We start from the raw sequence: 19,061 nt of genomic DNA, 5'->3' as shown, positions 1-19,061 counted from the left end.
TACTTAATATACGATGGCAAATATTTCCAGTATGGTTCTTGGAACAAACAAACAAACAATGCATAACTCCTTGAGTGAACTTCTTTAAAGAATCTTCATTGCCACATTATTTTTGACCTTCACCCCCTTCATTCCTATTCTGTAAAAGCAGAACTGTCTGATCAAAACAAGGAAATAAGAGGCCAGTCAGAATAGGAATGTCCATCACCTCATAGCTTTGAGGTGTTCCTGCAAAAATATTTTACCTACTTGTGGCTCTCTTTTATTTTTTAGTTTACTAAAATCTTCTACATCTGCTTTCATTTTGAAAAGAAATACTGAGGTGATTCACCAACAAAACAACAACAAATACCACAATAAAACTACCTCAATAAAGTTAAAATACCAATCTCAGTAACCAGGAATGCCGAGAACCAGTCAGGGGAATTCCTAGGTAAGCAGATAAGCAGATAAGCTTTCAGTCATCAGTGGAAAAGTCCCACAGTCAGAGCTCACCTGATTTCCACAGGGAAATCATTCCACACTGTGGATGACAAATTCTTTTTTAAAACTCTATAGCCAGTATTCCTCGTTTTCATGGCCATAACATAATTAAAGTAGCAGCCCTAGTTTTATCACTCTTGTACTATTTGTGATCAAGTTTGCAACCCATCGCGTTTTTTCCCTCACAAGCAGTCAGAAAATGTAAGTTGACAACACTGTGTTTGCCTATAATCTACAAGGTGGCAATTATAAAGCATAAAAAATGACTTTCCACCACTTGGAACACACTTTCTACAGCTGTAAATAATTTCTTCTTGGGTTGCATTGTGAGGACTACTTGAAAGGACAGCTACATGACTATTTTAGCAATTATGAATAATGTCAAAGTGAATGCAATTATTATTTTTAGCCAGAACATCGCTTCATCTGTTATGTGGACTATTCACAACTCTAGATTCCTGAATCATTTTTAATTTCAAAAGTAGCTTTGCATCCCTCTACTATAGATAATTGTATCACTTTGGAAAGGTGAATGATGGAGCAGCTTTCCAGGATTATTTCTACAATGTATTTCCAAGACTCTTGTTAAAGCTCCAAAGAATGTTTCTGGTAGCAATATTTTTGTAAACTACTTTAGCTGTAATGTTTTTAGCATGACACAAGATTTTTTGTGTGTCTTTTAATAAAATCTGGATTTATTTCCAATTAAATAAAATGAAAATTGGGTGAGATTCGTATTCTAGAGTGGGTCTGATTCCGTACACATCTGCCCAAGGAGATGTGGACCAGGTGAATCTGCTCTGGAATGCGAATAACAGAACTCAATTGAAATCTTAAAAATAGGGTAGTTCAGTTCTTGATTATCATATATTGGCTTAAAATATGATATATGAATGAGAAATATGAGGTATGAATATTCACACTCACACACCTATGCTTCTCCCTTCACAGCATAAGCAACCAAACCAGGAAGCCTCTAATTTAGGGATGGGGAAGCTGTGGTCCTCCAGATGTTGTTTGATTCCATTTCCCATGAGCTTTGGTCCTGTTTTGGCTGGGGTTGTTGGGAGTTATACAACAACATCTGGCTGATCGAAGGTTCTTTATTCCTGCTCTAATTAAATCATTTCCAGTTTTCTCTGCAATGCAAAACTGGTTGCCAGGTTCAGAACAGGCCACATTTTGAAGTTGGTTTAATATCATGACTTGCTCTGAAGCTGGTAAAGCCAATGACTTTATTGGAGAGCTTCAGTTTTATTATGTATAATCAGTTTGGAAATAAAAGAACAAAGAGCATCATAAAACTAGTCTGAGAATAATCAAGGCAATAAAAAACCCAGGTGTATTTACACCCTTATGATCAGTGATGTTATCTCACATAACATCACATTGTTTAAAACCATTTGATGATGGCAAATAGTTGACACTTGGAATTGAACTTAACCCAGTTGTAACTATGGCATCACATTGGTATCCATGGTGCCAGGAAACCAGCTGAGCCCAACTAAATTGTGCTCTATAATCCAATTGACCTTTGTGGAAGAAGGCACACTGCGTCAGAAACTGCGTGGTTTAATGGATTTTGTAATGTGATGCAAGCAGCAATGCCCTTCTGATATTGCGAAGGAATTTTCATTTCTGTCTTTTGTAATACCTACCATCAGTGCCTATTTACTCCGAAGCAAATGATGAAAATACTTTTTATATCTTTATTCCAGGGTATACAGCAAACATGAATTCTGAACTGTACAATTTTGGATTAGAATGTTTTGTATCATGCTGTTGTCGCCCCTTTTAAGATAACATTTAACTGCTTTTTTAAAAGTATACATACAGTACATTCAGTCTCTGAGCAGTCAGTTACAGGTAGCTTCTGATCTCTCTTTAGGGAAGGAGGTTGAAAAGGCAGCTGTTTTAACGCTTCAGGTATAACTTGGATGTTGCCTACGTTCTTTACTGAGACTGAAATTTTCATTTTGGCTGACAGTGACAGTGCTCTGCCAGAGATCAATGAATGAAAAGGTATTGCTGCTTCTAGAGTAAGATCACCAGCTTTTCAGTGAACACCTCTGGCTGTTCCTTTAGCAGCAGCTTGATGTGCAGATATTGTCAGGTGATATTGTTTATCTCCATGCTATGTAAAGCTTCATCTGCCAAGTTTGGCGTATCAAGCTGTTAAGCCACAGGAGCAAGTTAGACTGTTTTTTTCCCTGGCCAATCTCTTTTCCAGAGACTGATGACGAAACGTGTCATTTAGTGTTATTGACTGCAATGCTTTTATGATATAGCTTCAGGCCCTGGACAGGACATTTTCTGTGTTCTTCCGTGCTCTTTACAGAAAGATATCTGTGGTTATGGCTCATCGCTATATGTCACTAGATGCTGGGTTTCAGCAGACAGCTGATAATATTGGGGGACTAGATTTGTGCAAACTGGCATCATTTGACCATGCGTCAACACTTCAGGGCCAGCCCACGAAGTTCTGGTGTTTGAAGCAAAACAAAAAGATGTCACTACCCAATGAAGCTGCCCTGACAAATCTGAATCCTCCTGCCGAAGCTTAATCCACCACCGCCACCAAAAAGGAAGCCAGAGAAAAGCAGGCAAAGGAGGAGAAGGTGGCAAGTGGTATGATGTGATTCTAGGGACCCGTATCTGCCACCCCTCATAACTGTCCCCCAGTCTACGGCCTGAGGTGACTGCCTCACCGCAGCTCATGGGCAGGCTGGCCCTGAGTGCTTCCTGTACCTTAGGGGCACCTTTGAATCTACAAAACCCTTAACGTTATGAGTCCAACATAACGGAGGAGTTTATATCAAGTCAGCAGTGCTTTTTTCCCCCTAGAAAAATAGGTGCTGGTACTCACTATGGTTATAGTAAGTGCCACACTTTTTAACAGTAACAAAAAAAGGAGGCGTCGGTACGGTGTACCTTTGAGTAACCCCTGGGTGGGGAAGCACTGCAAGTCAGACAAAAGGTCCATGTAGCTCATCAGTACAGTCTGACTGTTGTGGTTCTCCAGGGTATTCTCAGCCCTAACTGAGAATGGAATGGAATGGAAGATTTCAGGATCCCAAAGGACGTACTCTACTGGGAGCTAGCTTCAGGCACTAAGCCCATTGGCAGACCAACTCTGTGTTACAAAGATGTCTGCAAACATGACATGAAGACTGGCAACATCAACCCTCCATGTGGGAATCCCTTGCAGACGACCACAGGGCTTGGAGACAGACAGACAGACAGGTTGTGTATCCACAGCAGTGACCAGAGGAAGAATGATCACTGGGAGGAGCGATGGGAAGAAAAAATGCCGTGGTGCATCTGCAGCGGCCCAGCCAAACACCTTCATCTGTCCCGGCTGCAACAAAACATGTCTCTCCCATAACGGTCTCTACAGCCGCAGCAGGCGCTACAACTCCCAACAGTTTGACTTCACCTCCAAAGGCAAACTCCTCCATTGTTTCCCAAGACACACGGATGTCAACAGCCAATCTGGCAATGCCTGGGATTGAATCTGGAACCTTCTGCATGTTTCCCATTAAAGCTGTGACCTTTTCTCTAGCGTGTTTGTGATAATCTCAAGAACAACCCAAAGCATCCTCTTGCTGTATACCTGCAAGGTTCAGAGAACTTGGTGTGGTTTTTGTTTTTTTTTTTTTGTTTTTTTTGGCTACTCCTCTACTCTGATTTTTTCTTTTCTGGACACTTACCATAGGTTTAGTCTTGGTGTCTTTCAGAAGTACTTTAACTATTTTGAGTAGCTTTAGATTGTTAAGGTTAAGCCAATAAAGAGGGTGGGACTTCAATGCCTTTAATTGGTTTTAATCCAATATTTTTATATGCATGTTTTAAAATTTAGTTTCCTATCCCTAGGTTTGGGGATGGGGCAAACTAAAAAATGTGCAATGCAGTCCTGTATGTAGCTGGTCTAGAATAAATTATAAGGTGCTTATTTCCAGGCAAGACTGCAACCTTAATCTGATAATTTGGTTGGTCTTTATAATTAATTTTGACATTTGTATCATTGTACAGTGCTGCCAGCATCTTGAGTCTTCATAAAATACTTTCCAAATAATTTGGTCAGGTTTTTTTATGCAACACCACAAATTCCTGCATCCAGTTCCATTGCCCTATACACAGGCTATTATTTGCTCTCTGCTTTTAATCACATTAATCTTATGGAAAGGTGCTAAAATAGGCATCTTCATCATGTTGGTCTTAATACTTGTATATTTTTTTACAATATATACATATTGGCATATTGGCAGGCACCACTGGGAAATAGAATCATGGCCTCATATGATGTCTGCTGCCTTGATGATAATCCAGTTTGTGGGTTAATCCTACTACTCATTTATCAGAAATAGCAAGTCCTCTGCACAGCTGTGTATTAGATTGGCAACACCATGATGATATCATCAAAGGTGGAATCTATTTTTATGAGATAACAGCATGGAATTGTGCTTTAATCTGAAGTCTCTGGTCCTTAAAGGTGTATTGTTCTATTGACCAGCCTTCCCCAAACTGGTATCCTCCAAGTGTTGTTAAACTGCAACTCTCACCCTTGTTGACTGTTAACCATGTTATCTGGGGCAGATGGGAGTTGTAGTTCTAGACATCTGAAGGGCACCAGGTTGGGTTTGGTTGGATATACTTTAGTGAGGCTGCTTTTAGGGTAAATTATTTTAGTGACTGATACATGAACATAGGGAAACTGTTCAAAGCGTTCTCTAACACTGGGATGGGCATAATGCAGGCTGGTGAATCTACTTTGTTTTTGCTTTTCAACAGAACCGTGAGATCCTCCAACAGGGACAATGAGAAAAACAGTAGTTGGGGGGGGGGGTGAGCCACATTTAAATTCTGATACATTTTATTTATAGCCCAATAATTTGTTTTCATTACTAGAAATGAGCTCAGAATCCATTCTTACAAAAATCCACTTTTCTCCCGAGCTGAAAGGGAAAGTTGGGGCACGCTTTTGTTACTGCTGATGCTTTAAAAAGGAAATAAATAAATCATAAATCTATTCCAAAGCATCCAGAGATCTGTCAGTAGATTGAGATCTACCTTTGGCCTCTTCTCTGTGAGAGTCCCGTAGTATACACTGTGACTGTCTTCGTAGCAAATATGCATAGATCTTATTTAATAATGCCTTAACTGCAGCACTATTTATTTATTTAAAAGCATTTATAAACTACTTAATATTACAAAAAACCCCAACAACCACCCTCTAAGTTGGTGTACAGGGTCAAAAAAGGCAACACAGTATTTCTCTGGAAAGCAAAGCAGTCATTCTCCTATTCATTAAACTTATGCCATACATTTCCTTTCTGCCACTCTCTTCTCTTGGAGAAAAAAAATATTGTGACACCTAAGAAAATATAATCTCCATCCTGTGCCGCTGTAAGAACCTGTGGCAAAACTCTTTCAGACACTGCCACTTTAAAACGCACTAACACCACAAAACCCAGGCTGTTTCTTTCTCATGCTTGATTTATTAGAGATTTCTCTGTAATTTGTAATGGAAACAGACACAAAGGCACCGTGGAAAAGAGACTATTGCTAAAGCAGCCTGCTACTATCTGGACAGGAGCCCCTCATGGAGACGTTTAAAACATTCCAAAATCCTGCCTTCCTCTCAGGCGACCCTGAGAGAGCTTTAGCAGACTGTGGTGAAGGAAGAGGAGCCCAGAAGAAATGAAAGACCATGACAGTATTCTCCCTTTTCCGCCCCCGCTTTCAAACATTGCTTTTTAGCAACTGACTGCTTGGATTCCCCGGGACCTTGGAGGGACTCTTATTGTGAAACTGCAAGAGCTAGAAAGCCTTAGTGAAGAATCACTGAGTCATGAAGTTGCTGTTCTCTCCTCTGACTAATCTGTATATATCATTGAGTACCTGCTCAACTCCACTTCAGTTCCCAAAGTGCTGGTATTACTGCTGCAGCTGGTCTGCCTTACTGCTTCATGGAGAGACGTTTCACATTGGTGTGAACTAGACGCAGGAAAGGTAAGATGAGAGGGTTTCTGTGTAGCAGTTCTGTGCGTTCCTTTTGTGTATCAGGTAAGTAAATATGCTGAACAGGGAAGCTGTAGGATGGCTGATTTAATGCAGTTACTTACATAGAATCGTGTAACGTGATCTTGTATGTTAGCTAGTTGCACTGGGCTCTACTCTGGACCGATTCTTTCTGTGTATCTTTCTGTATTAGTTAATCTTTCTGTAATTGGAGACATGCTTTGGCAGCCCTGCTTTATTTGCAGTCTTTGGCATCACTTTAGTTTTTTCAAGTCCAGTTGGGATGCCAGTGTGACAGCAGCTGTTTCAGTCTAGGTGCATGTGTGATTTCTCACACATAGGCAGGGGGTTTTGGGGGGAAAATGCAACTTTTTCTTTTTCCTTTTGCACTTATACTTTCCAGCATAAACAAGTTTAAAAGTTTCAGTGAGGATAGTAAAATCCAAAACACAAAAAGGGATATGTGCAGTTTTGAATTGAGGTCAATCTTCCATGATTTAACAAATATTACAGAAGTGTTTTGTCAAGTAAGTGGCCCATAACCTCAAGGATTTTTTTTCTCATGCTTTTTCTCAAAGTGCAACAGGTCATTGGCAAACTCACGAAAGTTATGCAGAATCCTTTTGGCAGTTTCAACTTGTGTACTCATGCTGTTGGTTTGTTTTCGTCAGATCTCTCAAACTGAGAGTTGAGAGAAATTGATGTTGGTGGTACTCTTACAATAGCTTTGTAAATTGCAGAGCAACTGCCCCTGTAGGTTCCTTCTTCCTTTCTGTCTGTCCATCTCGCTGACTGCTCTAGACATTTGTTTAAATGGTCAAACTGGACACAAAGTACATGAAAGTTTCCTGGCAGCAGGCACCTAATTAAGAAGAATGCTGGGAAAAGTAAAACTTGACTCCCCCACCCCCCCTCCTTTTTAAAATATAATGATGTGTTTACAGAAACTTGGAAAGCAAAGAGATACATTGGTTTTCAAAAAGAAACCAGTGTCTGGTTTGGGAACATTTATATCTGTATTAGATGAAGGAATATGAAAAACTCCACTCTAAAAATAGGAATGGGGATGTGTGTGTTTTAATTTAGAAGGCGTATGGATGAAGAAACAAATATTCTGTGTGTAGTGCTAGCTAGACCACGGTGTGGTTTAAACTAAGAAGCAAATTAAACTGTAGTATTGAGTGGGGAGGGGTCTCTCTTATGGACATTATGGGAATGATTGCAGTACTATCATCTAACAAAGAATGCTTAGGAGCACATGCACACACACATTGCTGCATGATTTATGGATGGGGAGATGGGGAGGAGAATTGTGCTGTGTGCCTTACTGGCGTTTGGTCTTCCCTGATGGCCTCTGGGCAGATGAAAGAGCCTGTGATTAACCAGACAGATGCTAACCATGAAATGAGTAGGACGAGTAACTGATAGTGTCTGTAATATACTTCATAAGGAAACCTTTATCTTTTGGCAAATCTCTTGACCTCAAGAAACTTGCCTAAAAGTTTTACTGAGTCATTGGCAATTGATCCTAAGCACGGAATGACTTAGAAAGTGTCCCCTTTATGTCTGATTGTATGTAAGTTTTTATAACTCAGGGGTATGTTTTTTTTAGTGGCTGGAGTTGGCTTAGTGTGAAAGATAAGAGAGGATTTATTTAGTCCAGTGACTTATCAATACTTCGATTATTATGAGAATGGTTGTTAGATGAAGAAGTCACTAAAAGAAATGCAATTGAGTTGCATTCCAATGCAATGGTACAGTCCTATACATGTCTACTCAGAAGTAAGCCCTTTTAAGTTCTGTTGAACTTAATCCCCCATGTTTGTATAGGATTGCAGCCTAGCCACACTTTAGTTCCATTGGAATAATGGGATCTTAAATTAGCCCATGACTAAAGCATAGCTAATTTAGTCTGGATCTAATCCACCTAGAAATGCATTGCAGTGCCATATGACCTGGTTGCCAGAAAGTTTCTGCGAGAAACAGGAAATATTGGTAGCCACTGCTGTGGAAACTAACATGAAATATTATCTCGCGGCTGTTGCTTTTATTTAAATCAAGAAATAAAACTTTCAGTTTGGTTTGCTAATGCAAAATAAATGGCTAGTTCTAAAATCATTACAGATGGAAACTGAAGGTCTATGCAGACTTGCATCTACCAGTGAAGTTTGATTTAGAGTTTTTAGTAAATGCAACACTCAATTATTGAATTGGCATATTTATCACAAGATTATACATTTCAGCAGCCAATATGCTAAATGGTTTGATGGGTAGCTTGTTCACTGTGGTGTTGGAAAAATCTAAAAGTGCAACCACATAAAAATGCATATTACATGTAAAGTGTGTGGAGAAAGTCGCACCAGCAGCAACTGGAAAAGTGAAAGCAGCATGGGTAATCCCCTACCAAGTGATGAGTATGCCATTCAGATGTCTGATCGGAAAGTTTGGATGTTTGGAGTCTTATGTTTATAGACTACTTTTATGGAGAGGACTACAATATTATTATTATTATTATTATTATTATTATTATTATTATTATTATTGCCCCAGTAGAGAAGACCTTGTCCTGCATTGCCACCCAGATAGTGGAGCCCTGCAGAGCAAAGGCTCAGAGGAAAGTCTCAAACATATGGGGCTGGGTGATCTTAAAAAGTATTGAGTATTCTAGATCATTTATGGAATTAATAAATGTACTGTATTTTTCCTTAGATGACTATATTTCCCCCCAAATTTTTAAAGTTTAAAATTGGGGGTCGTCTTATACACAGAATGATTAAAATATTTATTTCTTAATTTTAGGCTCAAAAAAAGAGGGCTTATCTTATATATGGAAAAATACAGTATGCACATTTTGGGAAGTGTCTTGTAGAAAGCTGAATAGGATAAGCAGAACAATAACAAATATTTGCTCATTTTTGTTTTTAAATGACTGTACCTTAAAGATGTATAGTGGAACCTCGGTTTTCGAACGTCTCAGCTGCCGAAAGTGAATGCTTCCGTTTTCAAACGTGCCTCGGAAGTTGAATGGCATCCAAGGCACATTTCTCAATTTTCACCATAGACTTTGCCGACAGCCCTTTGATCCTCAGTTTTCGAACGTTTCGGAAGTCGAATGGTCTTCCGGAACAGATTACATTTGAAAACTGAGATTCTACTGTACTTGCACGTGCACTGACAGACTGGTACATCACAAGTGAATTGTGCAAAATGGATATCAGTTGTACCTGCATTGCACCCAGAGACAAGTACCTGCCTCTCAGTTCAGCCTTTCAGCAGGCAACATTCATGGGAAATGGGCTGTACAGTTTCAAACTTCATCCATTATTTGTCCTGCGATTAAACAAATGGACATCAAAGATTTACTAAGTCTTTCACTGGATTTCTACAAAAGAAACATCCAACCAGTTTCATTTTACAGCTAAGATTACTGAATCAGTCCTCATCTGTTGCCTTATTCATATAGTGTCAGATTCATTTGAACTTTACATAGCTTAACTCCCTTTTTGAGGTATTTGCCTTCTCTGAAGAGAAAGACGGTTGTATTGGAAATACAGAACCCTGCATGTGAAAAAGGCTTTACATTTAAGTTTGAATTGCACAGATGGTTGCCAAATTTTAATGTGTCTGTCCAGTGCAAACAAAAGCCCATGCACAGGCTTCCATCAGGCTTCAAGCTGGGAAATGCACTTGCAGTGAGGCAGGGCATGCAGGAATCACATGCATGCACACACTTCTGTAGAGTATCAGGCCTGTCATTTACAGCACCACATATGCCCATCATGTCACAAAATAGCTCATGAGAGATACGTTTTGTTGTTAAACTGATATAAACCTTTCTAAGATTGTCCTGTCAATACACCTAAGTCTCTACAGTGGTACCTCAGATTAAGTACTTAATTCGTTCTGGAGGTCCATACTTAACCTGAAACTGATCTTAACATGAAGCACCACTTTAGCTAATGGGGCCTCCTGCTGCCGCTGCGCCACCAGAGCCCGATTTCTGTTCTTATCCTGAAGCAAAGTTCTTAACCTGAAGCACTATTTCTGGGTTAGCGGAGTCTGTAACCTGAAGCGTATGTAACCTGAAGCGTATGTAACCTGAGGTACCACTGTAAATCACAATTAGCCTTTGGATAAGGCTACCAGATCAGCAGTTCAATTAAAAAAGGTAAAGGACCCCTGACGGTTAAGTCCAGTCATGGACCACTCTGGGGTTGCGGCGCTCATTTCGCTTTACAGGCCAGTGTTTGTCTGCAGACAGTTTTTCCGGGTCACGTGGCCAGCATGACTAAGCCGCTTCTGGCGTAACGGAACACCGAAACCAGAGCAGCACACAGAAACGCCATTTACCTTCCCGCCAGAGCGGTACCTCTTTATCTACTTGCACTTTTTTGGGTGTGCTTTCAAACTGCTAGGTTGGCAGGAGCTGGGACCAAGCAACGGGAGCTCACCCTGTCGCAGGGATTCAAACCCCTGAGCTTCTGATCGGCAAGCCCAAAAGGCTCAGTGGTTCAATTAGAACAAATCAATTGCTAGAGTTAGTACATGTGTTTTGATTTTGGGCCTCCAGAAACACACATGAAAGACAGGCTTTGGGCCCCAGCTGAGGATAGGCGCTAAACCTGCCCATGATGACATCAGTGTCTGGTCAAGTTGTGTTCTTACTCTCATCTATGTCCCAGAGTGCATGTTCTTTGTTTTTGTTTAACTTGGGTCCTAACACTGAGAACAGAGAGTCCCTTTTACTTTATAATCCCACCCTCTTCATATTCTCCACCCCCCACCCCGTTTTTGTGTGTGATGCAATTCTGGGAACTGTCTTTCATATTTTTAGATAAGGTGGATGTATAACTTTTGGTAATTCATGTGTGCTTCCTCCAAGAGATTTACCTCTTTACCTCTAAGCCAAGTATATTTTCTGTTTGCTTGGTTAGCAAGAGCTCTCTGCGTGTTTCCATGCTGGGTTTTTAACTTCTGATGCTAAAGGCTGCACCTGGAACCTTACTGCATCAGCAGAACTATGACTCGGACCCTTGTTTTGGGACATTTTTCACTCTGATTGCGGGGGGGGGGGGGGACACTTTCAAGAGCCTAACTAGATGTGACTGATCTCTCAAAGGGTGGAGGTTTTTTGGGAAGGGATGTTTGGCAGTACTAATTGAAGTTGCATGGTGATTTATGTTAGCTGTTGTGCTAGCAGATACAGTGAGCCATCTCTCTCACTTTACCCATTTACCAACACATTTAGTGTAACTGTATTGCATAGAATGTTCTTCCAATTAAGAGCTCTCTCTCTCTCTCTCTCTCTCTCTCTCTCTCTCTCACACACACACACACACACACTTGCTGTTTTTAAGTCACCCCCCCTGAACTAACGCTATTATTTTTCTCATAGGGCAAAACATATATGTACCTATATCTTCTGCCCTTTAAGGCAAATAGCAGTTTTGGTGAAGCAAATTTGATTAGGGAGTTTTGCCCCTAATTGAACACTCTTTCCTACTGTTGACTTCATTGTGTACCAGGTCAGAGAACCCTTTTGAATGCAATGCAGTTGATTGTATAAAAGCTACTTGGCCTGGGGCTGGCATCGTCTTTAAAATTGGGGACACTGTTTGGAATGTGGATATTAATCTGTTTGTAGTTGTACCACCTACACAGGTCTAAGATGCCAGAAAACACCAGTATCTCTCGTGTGTGTGTGTGTGTGTGTGTGTGTGTGTGTGTGTGTGTGTGTTTGCACCCCTGGCCTTTCCTTCACTGTGTGTTGAAAACTGTGCAGTAACTGATGGGCTAATAAGGAAACATCTGATCAGGGAATGAGTCCAACAATGGGTTCCAAATAGGGAAAGGGAACCCATTTATTGAGGAAACTAATTTATTATGGGAAATCACTGCCGTGTTTAAAAAGAAATTCCTTTCTTTTATGAAATATGTGTTCTGGGAAGTCATACCAATGCAGAGGGCATTTAAGAGCATTGTTTTGATTACTGGCACCTCAGTATTAAATGCTGTTTCTTGGAAATGTCTAATTGATGGTCTTTTAACATAGAGCTTGCCTGCAGGGCTGAATTTGCGTGACTTTAGTAAACCACCAGCATAGCAAATCAGTCTACACTGTGAGCATATTGGAATTGTCACATACACCACTGTAAGTTCTACAGCTCAAACTGTACTTACTTCCCTGTTGTTGTTTAACACATAAACACAGGGAAGACAGATGCTCCAAATTTAAATGCAACACTGTTCTGAGTGTGATGGGCATTGTGTTCAGGAAATAGTGACCTATCTGTTTTATCCTTCCCTGCTTTAATGCTTTATAAACTTAAAGTACCTAGGCCTATACAATTATGTGTAACAGCATGTGAACAAGTTGCCATCTGAACAAGTTTACACATGAATAAACATGTACAGTGGTACCTCGGTTTACAAACTTAATCTGTTCCGGAAGTCCGTTCTTAAGCCAAAACCATTCTTAAACCGAGGCATGCTTTCCCTAAAGAGGCCTCCCGCCACCGGTGCCCTTCCACCATTCGGTTTCAGTTCTTAGACCGAGGTAAAGTTCACAAACCGGGACACTCCTTCCAGTTTTGCGGAGTTCATAAACTGAATAGTTCGTAAACAGGGCTGTTCTTAAACCGAGGTACCACTGTATATTAACTAATTATATCGTTTTCAGTGCATTAAAATTATATCATTTTCAGTGCATTAAAATGAATATTCTCGTATTTTACATGAAAATTCTCTAATATTCTCATTAATCGAGAATATTCTCCAAAAGATTATTCTCGAGAATTTAACATCATTAAGGGTGCATGTGTCCGAATTCTCATAGAATTTGGAAAAGACATCTAAGGTTACCTGGTCGACTTACCTGATGATGCAGGAAATTCACTATGATTAGCACTCTTGGTATTCATATACCATTGTATTTCTATCCCACCTTTTATCCAAGGTGGCATATACAGTCTTTCTCCCCCTCCCCATTTCATCTTCACAACAACTCTGTGAGATAGGTCACACTGAGAGTGAGTGGCCTGCCTAGTTGAGTGTGTAACTGGACACAGCGCTCCAGGTGAGGCCTCACCATAGCTAAATCAGAGTGGTACCATTAGTTCTAATGAAGTAGGTACTCTAGTTTCATTGATGCAGCCTACAACTGCATTGGCCTCCCCGCCCTGCTGGTGCTGCTTTGCATTGCCTTTCCCCCCTATCCTGTCCTTCCTTCCAAAGGAGCCCAGGGCAGCAAATAGCAAGGCATAAAAACACAGTTTCTTTATTTCATTCTCTGTTCTGTCAAGATCATCTGGAATCCTGTTTCAGTCTTCTAGTTTAGTCTACAACCTTGAAGAGCATCACCTCTGCTCCTTTGTCCAAACTGGAAGTAACTTAGAAGGGCATTGCCATGAATGGAACATAGTAGTGTCATTTTTGTACTGGCAGCTGTTACCCATTCGGAGGGCAACAGTAGGTGGAACCAGAACCAGTGACAGGTGGAGCCAATTCTAGGCTTGTCCCCATCCTCTTCCCTGCGGAATTCTGTAAGGGCAAAATTGAGATTAAGCAGAAGAAAGATGATAACCAAGGTCCCTCTCTCTCACACACACACCGGTACTGATTGTATGAAGGTAGATAGGTGAGGGAAATCTGCAGGCAGACGGAGGTTGTTGAGATAGTGCCTCCATTCAGTCTAATAAACCAGGCTCCCCTGGCATTTTCTCTAAATCTTGAAAGTAGACTTTCTGCTGTCTCACCGGGTATGTAAGCATATTCAACTGTCTCTGAAGAGCAAGAAATAAACTAGAAAAGACAATACTCACATTACTTTCTCACTATACATTCATTCATGGATCTTTGGCCTGTCACCAAGCAGAGGAGGAAGGAACAGGTTGGGCTTGCAAGCTCATCACTATGAAAAAAAACCTGAAATTAAATCATAGATCAGGCCTGATAACATCTTCTACCCCACCCTCACCCCAAATTCCTGCTGCTCTGCCTTCATCTTTATGACCACTCTGCTCTCCCTCCCCATCACTCTTAACTTAAATGGACACGGTGACTGAGGGTTCTACTGCTGGCATTGCTTTTAAGTTAAGCCACTCGCAGCAGCACAAACCCCTCTATGCCTTCCCCCTCTGTCAGTTCCTAAACTTCCTAGGTGCTCAGAGTGACATGATACAATTTGGAATCACATCACTTTGAAGATGCTCAAGGTAGTAGGGCAAGTCCGCTAGTCACCTTTCCTGGAGTGGCTCTGGAATGATAGGGATTCTGGAGCAGAGAGAGGTTTATTCTGCTGTGAACAGCACAAGCCCTTCTTAAGCCCTAAAGGTTAAGAAACAGGCCCACCCCATCTCCTCTCTGATAAGGGCCCACCTGAGCAGGAACATCTGGGTAGCACAGGGCCTGGACATATGCCCTCTTCTTCAGCCCTAGCAGCACCAGTGCATGTATAAAAAATATTCATAAATACCATACCACCCTATCTGTCTATAAATGCAAATTGGGCATCCAGAAATGCAAGGAGCTTAAACAAAGGGGCTTAAGGGCACAGATCAATATTCCAGTTTTTCTAGGTCTTTTGTAGTGGGGGGGGGAGGTGTGGAGGGGCCCTTCGTTGCATGTGAAATGTAGCTTGGGTGTTGCCTGTTACATCCTAGCTTGAACTGATGACCCGACTTCTTCTACAGTCATACCTTGGAAGTCAAACAGAATCCATTCCAGAAGTCCGTTTGACTTCCAAAACATTCAGAAACCAAAGCACGGCTTCTGATTGGCCGCAGGAAGCTCCTGCGAGCAATCGGAAGCCGTGCCGGACATTTGGCTTCCGAAAATTGTTCAAAAACCGGAACACTCGCTTCCGGGTTTCAATCGTTTAGGAGCCAATTTGTTTGGGAGCCAAGGCGTTCAAGATCCACGGTACAACTGTAACTTGAACTACATGTGGCTTGATGCAAGTAATACTGAAATCAGGAAAAGTCAACCTTTTGAAAGGTTTTAATTATTTGCATAAATCTTCTAAGGACAGTGCTCAATGTCTAAGCAGCGCTTTGGTCCACTTCACGTGTAGTCAAGAGCCAGTGTGGCATAATGGTTAGTGGTGGACTGTGACCTGGGAGACCAGGGTTCCAAACCCCACTCAGCCACAAAGCTCTTTGGATGACCTTGGGCAAATCCCTGTCTCTTAACCTAACCTACCTCACAGGGTTGTTGTGAGGATGAAACGGGGAAGGCAATGACCATGTACACCACCTCGAGCTCCTTGGAAGATATCTCAAGCTTAATATTCACACAAAATAAAGACTTCCTGAACAGCATCATTGGGATAGTTCAAAATGTGATTTTTCTTTCTGGCTGCTATATATAGAAAGCAAACTTGTGTAATCCACTGTTAAAATAGAAGAGAAGGGAGAAGCCAGTTGCATTTTTTCCATTACGGTTCATTTTAACAGATGTTTTCTGTTCCTTCCCCACTCCGCGCCCCCCCCATGACAAACGTACCAAGGGAGAAGTCTTCAAGCTCAGCAAGGAACTGTAGCAACACTGCACAGAACAATAGTTGCATCATCTATCACTCGTCACAATTTAGGTCCAAGTTTTGTTTCAACTTAAGTCTTGATTGATGTGTTATAAACATAGTTTTACTATTATTTATATCAGTGTTTTGAGAATAACACCAAATTGCTCTTCATACTCAGGAACATTCCTGGAACCGCAAACAAGATCTTTTGAAACTAAGATAGCAACAGAAGCTTGGGTATAGTTTTCAGTGAAAAGTGGAGCAAGCTGTTCTCCTATATATTTCATTATACCAGGGGTAAAGTTGACTTCAATTAAAACTCAGTTAAGCTTTAACTATGAGAGGGAACAATGGGAATTTCTGCTTCTAGATAACAGGAAAGGATAATTCGCTGTTCAGTCCTGTGAGTGGATTGTTCAGCGTGGGAATAGGGATGCACTAAGTAGCCCCACTTCTAACATCTGCACAAACATCAGTATCAATGGAGTCTTTGCAGATTCAGTTCCACACGCAAGGGCTTCTCTGGAACCAAGAGGGTTCCAGTTTACTTGGAAGCCTTCATGCATTACAGCTACATGTGCAAGGCTGAGGTGGTATAGGACGGGGAACATTCAGTGTGTCGCTACTCCCATGTTCAGTAATGGAAGCAATATTGCTTGAAGAGTGCAATGGTTTGCTTTATACATGGATTTCAAACCATGGTTTGGTGCTGATGAGTAAAATATATGGTTATCCAAATTTCTAATTTTGAAGGAAACAGATTGCTGCATAGATGGGTAGCTCCCAGTGTGTTACTTTTGTTATGGGGACGCAGGTGGCGCTGTGGTCTAAACGTAGCAGTTCAAAAGTGCGCCATTGCAAGTAGTTAAATAGGTACCACTGCAGCAGAAGGTAAACAGCGTTTCCTTACGCTGTGGCTTCCATCACAGTGTTCCATTGTGCCAGAAGTGGTTTAGTCATACCACATGACCCGGAAAGCTGTCTGTGTTCAAACGCCGGCTCCCTCAGCCTGAAAACGAGATGAGCGCCGCAACCTCATTGTCGCCTTTGACTGGACTTAACCATCCAGGGTTCTTTACCTTTTTACCTTTACTTTTGTTATGAAAAATCTTCCTGCTCCATACCAAAGAGTATAATGTAAAAATAACTCATTTGGTAAGACTTTTCGTACCTCAGCTCATCAAATAAAACTTTTCCTTGATTGATTTAACATTTCCTGAAACACACTGGAAACCACCAGTCTGTCCAGCCTTTTGTTGTAGTTGTTGTTCCTTTTGTGCATTTCTTACAGCTGTAGCTGAACCCCTGTTTTTGTGTGAGGATTGCCATTTTCTCACCTTCTGCTCAGAGGAAGGCAATGAGAGGGTGTATGACCCCAAGGCTTATCATTGCTGGTTTCTAGCCATACTTTGGAGGATTGTCTGAATCTGGCCTATGCTTCCAGTGGTCAAATTATAATGAGACAGAGACTGTGAACAGATCTTCCATCTCTCTAAATTTACCTCATATTTAACAGGATCTGCCCAGAGTGATTTAATACACAGCACTGAGAGAGGGGTTTTAATTCCCCCCCCATATAAATTGCTTCCAATCTCCAAGCTGCAACCCCTAATAGAACAAATAGGGGGAGGGCATTGCTGCTTTAAAATAATTTTAAATAGATTGGGCATCACCCATGTCTTGTCTAATTTGGCTGCAATATCTAGGTAGGGAAGAAAAACTGTCTTTGCACTGACCTTGGGCATTTTATGTACGGAGACAGCTAATTTGGATCTGTGAATCATAAGATGAATAGCCAATGCTGCTTTTGACTTGCCAGAGTAATTGTTTTTCCTGTCTCCCCGTCCAGCAAAAACCAGTTCCAAAGTGGTAGGCTTCATCAATCCTGGAGGTCAGGGGTCAGTCTGCAGGCCAAGCCTTTCTCCTTTCCCCCTCCTTTAACTGTAACTCATCTGTTAGCCTGGAAACCTATGACAGCGGTCTTCCAAATATAACCTCAGAGAGGTCCTGCCTGATAGACGCTGATATAAACTTCTAAAATGGAAAACATACCCTGGTACCCAAATGTTTTCTGTTTTCTCTGACCAGTTGACAGTTATTTATTGGTTTATAATGAGACTTGTATTCTGTAAGAGGCCTCTAGTGGAATCTGTAGCTCTTTACATTTCCCAAAATAAGGAACTAAGTAGCCTAGACTTGCTTGGCATTTTCTGTGCTGTGATGCTTAGATAAAATAGCAGTGCTGGAGAAAATAGCGCACAAATGCATTTCTCTTAACACTGTCTTGAAAGCAGACTTTCCATGGCTGAAAATGAATGGCAAATGCTAAATGTATAGCTATTTAGAAAGTGCGGGTGGCGCTGTGGGTAAAACCTCAGCACCTAGGACTTGCCGATCATATGGTCGGCGGTTCGAATCCCCGCGGCGGGGTGAGCTCCCATCGTTCGGTCCCAGCTCCTGCCCACCTAGCAGTTCGAAAGCACACTTAAGTGCAAGTAGATAAATAGGTACCGCTTTATAGCGGGAAGGTAAACGGCGTTTCCGTGTGCTGCGCTGGTGCAGGCTCGCCAGAGCAGCTTCGTCACGCTGGCCACGTGACCCGGAAGTGTCTTCGGACAGCGCTGGCCCTCGGCCTCTTAAGCGAGATGGGCGCGCAACCCCAGAGTCGGTCACGACTGGCCCATACGGGCAGGGGTACCTTTACCTTTACCTTACACTTGAGATGTGGGAGAATCATGGCATGTCAACCTGGCATCCATGATTATCGGACATCAGTATGATCCTAAGCATGTTCACACAGAAGTAAACCCTGCTGTTTCCAGTACGGTTGTAAAATACTAAAAGCCTTAAGCAGATTCTCTGTTTGTTTTGTGTTGCAACAAGAGCTGTAGAAGTTCTAAATGTTCTAATTGCAAAGAAAATTACTTCTGTCCTTTAAATTCTGTTTCTGATTAAGACATTAGCCTTTCAAAATGATCCTTTCGGAGAACTTAAATGGAGACACTGAAGCAAATTGTTGGTTGGAGTGAGGTTTCCT

At 41.4% G+C, this 19,061-nt stretch overlaps 1 protein-coding gene across 15 annotated transcripts in view; it reads left to right on the top strand.

Moving 5' to 3' along the window:
* Nucleotides 1–19,061, top strand: part of PALLD (palladin, cytoskeletal associated protein) — a 216,413-nt gene that overhangs the window by 141,506 nt on the left and 55,846 nt on the right. Inside the window, exon 1 of one of the 15 annotated variants that reach the window (XM_083755344.1) lies at nt 5,921–6,495. The exons of 13 other annotated variants lie outside the window; for them this stretch is intronic. The gene's annotated coding sequence lies outside the window, so the exon portion shown is untranslated. Of the gene's footprint in view, nt 1–5,920; nt 6,496–19,061 lie in introns of those variants that run through there. One more of the 15 variants, XM_083755343.1, reaches the window with a different exon arrangement.

The sequence above is a fragment of the Podarcis gaigeae genome (genome assembly GCF_964106915.1).
Source record: "Podarcis gaigeae genome assembly, chromosome: 9".
Taxonomy (NCBI): Eukaryota; Metazoa; Chordata; class Lepidosauria; order Squamata; family Lacertidae; genus Podarcis; species Podarcis gaigeae.
The sequence above is the reverse complement of the archived record's forward strand: the minus strand, read 5'-3'. Positions and strand labels throughout refer to the sequence as shown.